General features: G+C 33.5%; 1 long non-coding RNA gene across 1 annotated transcript; it reads right to left on the bottom strand.

Moving 5' to 3' along the window:
- Positions 1–289: 289 nt before the first annotated feature.
- On the bottom strand, positions 290–5,066 carry LOC123715725. The gene is made up of 3 exons (XR_006754463.1): positions 4,873–5,066; positions 3,922–3,943; positions 290–430 (listed from the first exon to the last, which is right to left on the bottom strand). It is a non-coding gene; the product is annotated as an uncharacterized LOC123715725 (long non-coding RNA).
- Positions 5,067–7,363: the final 2,297 nt, after the last annotated feature.

The raw sequence follows: 7,363 nt of genomic DNA, 5'->3' as shown, positions 1-7,363 counted from the left end.
GCTACAGCTACAAGCACAGCTGGTTAAATAATCAGCTGGTATATATATAAATCTAATGTTCATGTGTTAGTAATTAAACTCCTAAACGGCTGGAGAGATTTTGATTAAATTTTTAGGTGTTCAGGTGGAGTCGAGGTTGATTTACATTATTAGATATCTTTTTTTTATGTAAGACATATATGGCAACGTCTGTTGGATCCGCTAGTAATACATATATTTCTTATATTAAGGGAGTAAAAAAATATGAGTTTGGAATATATTTAAATCTTACGAAACATAAACATTGCACTATATTAATAAAAAACATTTATTTATCTTTTATATAGACTGTGTTTGTGTTCCCTTCACCGTTTCCGATGTTATGAATTTTACAGCCGTCGCATTTTCCAAAGAACCAGCCCTTCGGGATGCCATTTTCATCTATCTGAAACTAAAAACAAACGTTTTGCAAACGAGTCGTTAGGACCTAATACACACAATCATGGAATAAAATATTTGGAAAGCATATCATCGCTCAACAGCCACAAAATTATAGAGCACAATATTATGCAACGAGATGATCAAGAGATGGCAGCACTAGTAGTAAATAAGTAAGAGTTTACGACAATTTATTTGACAATACTTCTATAATTATGAAGTTTCATTGTCCATGTAATATTCCTACATGTGTTACAGTGTATATTTCAATACAAAAAGTCGGCAATTGCGCTGGGATGTTGCGGGCTACTCGATTGTGAGGAAGTTGCATGGATCTGGTCTGGCGCCTTCTTAACTACTCATGTCATTTTCACGCTTGATTAGGATATACAATAAGATATTTTCATTAGATTATCCTCATATTTAAAAACGGCTCAAATATAAGAGTCTTTCCTCCAAGTTCGATTTTATTCTAATAGAGTAGTACTCTTGGGCCAAAGGGTACAAATACACTGGCGCTAATTAAAGAATTAAGTTGATGCCTCGTAGATGGTACCAGTACGATTGGTGCTTTCCTCGCTCAACGAATAAGTATCGCAATACAGCGAGAAAATGCTGCCAGCGTTAAAGGTACACTGCGGCAGGGACCGAACTTTTTCAATTAGTTTTTTCTTTGTATTAATTTTTATTACCACTACTGTAGGTTAAGAAAATTGTAAATACTGTATTTGATTGTTATAATAACGAATACATTGTTTAACATTTATTAATATATGCAGTGATTTGGAAGCAAATATGTCTTTAATAGACGGTTAATAATAGTTATTTAATATAGATTTTATAGTATTATGTTAATATTATTGTAATAGTTTGCATGAATCAAAACAAAAGCGTCATTGATAAATAATATATTAGCAGATCAAAATACAGGTTTTATTAAATGTATTTAATGTTGATTACGGTAATTCCCATTCACGATTTGCAGTGTCATTCGTAGGTTGTATCTTTAAAAAAAACATGTGTTCAATTCATATACAAAAAAGTTATATGGGCCGCTAACATTGGCTGCATTTGTGATGGCAGATGGATCAAAAATACTTAATTGGAATGGTCCAGTGGGAAGAAAAGGTTGCCCACCAAAAACTTGGGAAGATGTAATAAAACATTGGAAAATTGTCGCAAGGAATATGGACGATTTAAGATTTAACCTGTGAGAGATAGGAAGCATTATGTATGTCTGTGCAATGTAATGCATAAATTTTAAATTTGTGTAGTCAGAAGTTTTCACTGCAAAAAGTTTTTATAATCAATATGATTGATGGGTAAAACTTGATAAATTTTAATTAATTTCATTTTTGAACATCTATATTTTTTTTTAAGTTAGTAAATTAAGTAATTTTAAGTTTATACACTGTATATTGCTTGATTTCTCATTTTATTTCACGTTAAATCGTATGAATTTATGTGGCTGTTTTTTTTACTGTCGCTTTTTCGTCAAATCACAGCGATGCTAATGATGTTTTCACTAGGGAATATAATGATAAATTAGTCGCGCCATAACCCTTGGCCTTGGGTTCAGATTTCTGCATCTGTATCGTTCAATAGTTTTTTCTAATACTGAGTTTTTGGTTCTAAGGTATGCCGGTTTTCTCACGTTGATTTGCTTCGTGTTAAAAGCGCACATTAAATTTCCAATAGTGCGCAGACTACGACAGCGATGAGTCGTGAAGCCGCTGCTTGGTCAACAATCCTCTTTACTACAATGATATTAAAGATTCTCGAGGCATTTCATCATTTCAGTTGTCCTCCTCCTCAACCTCACCGATGCCAGATTGAGCATTCTGATAAACTAGCTAGGTCTGGATATCCATAGTCGCTCCCCTAACACTTTAAAGTCGATTTTCTTTTAGTTTTTGTAATTTTAATTGTTTGGTGAATAATTGTGTATCATGTTTGCCTATATGTGCTTGTCACTCGTGTATATTGTGGATCTTTTACCACTGCATTAGTGTGCCGAGCAACTTGCACATGGCAAGCAATTAAAAAAATATCAATTACAAAAAATAAGTAACTTTATGTATATACGTGTGAAACGTTTTTCTAGTTGCCTGTCGTACGTTCTTTTAAAATTTAGTTAGCTTATTAAAAGAGGTTATGGATAATTTAACCTATTTTATTATTATAATTGACATCCACTTTATAAGATATCTCCTTGCTTAAAAGAAGTTTGAAGGCGTTGACTGATTCTAAGCTATAAACGCACATCATATAAATTATGCAATAGTTCTGTCAAGTATACGTCAAAATGACAACGTCAGTGATTGAAAATTTACATACTGTTCCGTAATTGATGCAAGCTGTCAAATATTAGTTGAGGTAAAAATAAATTAGGTCTTAAAGAAAACACTAAATTAAGTAATCATAATATTTATTTCCAACGTTTTTAGATATAACAAATATGCCGGTTTATTCAGAATACCAGTCGGTACGCGTTTGACAAATTACCATCTATAGAAATAAATAATTTAAATATTACTGTCAATGTCACACCCACGGCCTGCTATAATGCAAAAAGAAATCTTATAGAGCCAATTTAATAGATAATATTTGACAACTCATATATTTATCGAATTTGTAACATTCACGTCAGGTGAGCCTCTTGCCCGTTTGCCTGCTATTACATTAAAAAAAAAAACATTTTTGAAGTCCGAACTCCATAAATGCTTATTTTTATTCATATTTGTTGTAATAATGACAATAAAGTGTTAACCGTTTTACTAATAAACCATTCAAAACATACTAATTTGTTCTGGTTTAAAGAGTGAACTGACGTCGTTACAATGTTAGCGAAATGAAGTTAAAACTGACAGTAGTCAAATGTGACGTAATAAATTGCCCCTACGTTAGGTCTGTGGATGTATTTGGAAATAAACGAAAACAGCAAGCTATGTGCAGTCTATCAAGTATGATATGGGGTGTACTAAAGAAACTAATTACTATAATTTTCATTCCATATTATCAACAGACAACTTATTGGAAACTGCTGCTTTATTATGTGGTATTATATTACAGAAAATAACGAAAAGTGGAAACACAGAGTGTGTGAAGTGCCGCCACTAGGCTAGATTATATTTGACAGCTTGCATCGATAAATTAACGATCCTTATGTAAATTGAATCTCGTGAAGAAACCAAAATTTCTTAGGATAATTTTCAGTTTCTTTTCAGGCTGACCTGATGTTAAGTGATACCGCTGGTCATGGACACTCAATGCCAGAGAGCGTGAGAGCGTCGCCGGTCTTTTAAGAATAAGAAAGGCTTAGAGCTTAATATAACACAAAAAAGTTGAGAGTGATATTCCGAAACGAGACGGTTCTAATTGTGACTCCGTAGAGACGCCTTAGACCTTAGAATCAGGCCTTAAAGCTGATCGACTATGTATATCACTTGTCTATATAGAGTAAATTTTATTTTGTTATAAGATTTTCAAGATTGGAATACTTACATCGAAGTTTGGATCGTCGTTTCTGAAAAAAAAAACATGATATAAGCGAAATGAACTATGTCTAAAAATTTCTATTCTTATGTCATATATGGTAACTTTTTGAAGAAAACTTAGTGAATTTCTATCTTTATTTTCCATTTATTAACGTAAGTAATAAAAGCACAATAATATTGTATGGCAGGTACTTTTATCGACGTAAATAATAATATTAAACGGACAAATAAACGTCTTCTAATTCTCGGATTAACGTTATATTTTTGTGGCAAAGAAATATAAAAAATATTATTGTCTTTTGTTAAAATAGCTTTTACACATTAAGAAAAACACTTTTTGAACCGATTAAAGCTATGTATTATTATTAAGAACTTATAATTATTTACATAATTCTATATTTTAAATTTTTTCCGACGTTTGGCGTGCTTTTCAGCGTGCATGGTCACGGTGACCAATAATTTATACATTATCTCAAGTAGGCAATTTTTTGTCTAAAATATTTAAAGATCTATCCAGATAATAGAGTTATACGCATGTTTGGAGGATAATTTTGTATTAAAAATTGGCTTAATTCATATAATAATCAATAATGTAAGAATTGAAGTGATGATCTGTCTTGACCAATAAAGACAATTATTATAACCCTTTTGGTTGCTTTATAAGAGTTTTAGATCGGATAAGTAGTTTATTACACGTAGTTGTCTCTTTTTATTACAGCGTAGACACAATTTGATAGAAAGAGACGAAGTTGTTTTCAAAAGAGTGCTAACAATTGTTTGTTAATTGGGTTGGATTATATAAGTATTAAGATTAATTAAATGCAATAACAGGAAAATGGCATCGGTCTTTAAGTATTACGAGACGATTTGTTTATTAGAAACTAAGTTATTAACTTTGAAAATGTATTTAAAATATTTCCGTATAAAAAAACAGATTTGCAAAAGTGTTTAATCTTACCGTGGCATTGGACTGGCATTAACTGTGTTTAATACAAATAATAAAGATAACATAATTATTAACAGTTTCTTCAACATTTTGACACGAGTTTTGTAGCACTTATTAAAATTAATTTATTTTAGATAACTTTATCGTTGTGCGAATGGACAAGCCGAGAACACAAATGAGGTGGAAACTGGTTATATTGTGTTGCCATTACACGCGTTTGAGCTTAATTATATGGCAATTTTCTTGTTATTAACTTAAAAGTTTGGAATGCGTTATTAATCGTTGTCGATAGGTGGCGCTGAAGTATAAAAAAATAGTTCTTAGTTCTGACACTAGAGGCGCTTTTAATTTTTCACTCCATTATTGTGTTTAAAATAACGCTTGACATTATATTGGCAATGAGCTGGTACCATTTCCAGAACAACCCACTTGTGGTCGCAATAGCGATGCGACAGAGCATTGATAAATCTTCATCGAAATTGCAAAAAATATAGTACCAGCGCAGTTTGAGTAGGGCGAGCTCTCCGATTTAGTGCACGGGTATAATGTTTTTTGTTGAGAGCATTCAATGCCTCTCAAGGCGGATTTACAAAGTTACAAGGTAGATGTTTGTAGTTGTGATGTTTGTCATGTCCTAGGTTATTATTACAATTCAAAATTATACACAAACCATCCAGTTTGCAGCCTATACTTACGTACCTGTAGTAGGACTGGCAAGTTGATAGGGGGAAGAGAAAAGAGGAAAATACGTTTTCAGAAATCTTTTTACTTATACAAAGTGTGAGCTGAAGGTGAGGTGTATTACTGGTTGGAGGGCGGTGAACTAGCTGTTTTAGTCTAGAATTCGGAAGTTTCTTACACCAAATGTACAATGACGAGTGGGGAAAGTAATCGGCAAAATATATTACTCACTTATATTTGTAAAACATAACAAACGTCAAAATCTTTTTGATTTATATTAAGTAGCATAAAAAAACTCTGCTGTCAAATTTGCCGGCCCAAAAATCTGCCGCTCTAGGTTCCAGCCTACACAGCCAGCTGGTAAATCCACCACTGGCTTGAAGCATCAGTCGTTAACAAGGGTCCTTAACTAATTCTTTTCTGACTCTGTCTGTCCTCTATTGAATTCTTATTTTACTGAAGAAGGGAAAAGAAGTGGAACAGGACAGGCATGGATGTCTGTCGTGGAGGACACGTTTTGGGTTGCAGCATAAGAGAGAGTAAGCCAAGTACGTATGATCTTATTGAAGTCCACGTCACCGGCTTGCACGCGCCACTTTTAATCGAAATGCAGAGAGACCTTAAAGGGTTATCGTTATACTGATTATAATATGTATTGAAAATTTGTTTGTATACTCGAAAATTATTGATGATGTGACGGCATACATTATGAATGATGAGTAACACGAGGCTTGGATAACCTACATGTATATAAAAAGCGAATGTAGTCTGAGGCTATGAACAAAGAACCTGTAGAAGTATTAACTTCAATATACACAAGCAGTGTTGGCCAAGAGGCTTCAGCGTGCGTCTCTCAACTCGGGATTCGTAAGTTCGATCCCCAGATGTGCACAAACGGACTTTCTGCTGAAAAAGTCGACGGTGTGTCGGGCACACAAGGCTGATCACTTGCCTAATAGAAATGATCACGGAACAGATACTTCTGTATTAAATTATTTCTAGATCCACTAATGTCTGGTTATCCTATGTGTTAGTAAATGTTTGTTACAGTTAGTATGTATCAGGAACCAAGGGTTGCCATCTTTCTCTATCACTAGCTATTTGTATCCATCCCCGCGATTTTTTTGATGTCATCATCCCATCGAGCGTAAGGTGTGCTGCCTCTGTACCGTTTGTGTGGTGGGCCTCTCCATGTAGTTGCTACTTTCGTCCACCTGCGATCTGTAAGGCGTGCTATATACACATATACATTTACATACATACATTTACAAGTATTAATAATACAATTTCGTGGGATTTTTATGAACAAAAACTGTTTAATGCAAATAACTTTAATTTTGATTATTTATAACCAGTCTATTAACAGAAGCACTGTCCTTTTCCATCACAGGGTAAACACATAATGATTGAAAGAGACCTATGAGTTTAGTCAAGGCCCAAAGGTATGTAGTTTCTGAATTATTTTTCTCATACATTATTGGCGGTTATAATTTCATACAGTAATATATAATGATTCAAAGATAAATTTAATAGTTTCGATGTAAGTGTACAATATCATTGTTATATATTTTACTTATATAATCCGAAAATCTTGCTTGAACATTATGAACGAGTCTGCACGGATGAATAGTGTTGTCAGTGTTGTTCTGTTTCGATCCCCGGATTTGCACCAATGTTTCTTTCTGTGTGCGCATTTAACGTTCGCTCGAAAGCTGACGGAAAACATCTTAAGGAAACCGGGTTCCATTAAACCCAAAATGTCAACGGCGTGTGTCAGGCACATGAGGCTATCTACTTGCATATTAGATTGACAAATGATTAT

This window comes from Pieris brassicae, chromosome 10 (genome assembly GCF_905147105.1).
Source record: "Pieris brassicae chromosome 10, ilPieBrab1.1, whole genome shotgun sequence".
Taxonomy (NCBI): Eukaryota; Metazoa; Arthropoda; class Insecta; order Lepidoptera; family Pieridae; genus Pieris; species Pieris brassicae.
Note: the sequence above shows the minus strand (reverse complement) of the source record. Positions and strands in the feature narration are given on the sequence as shown.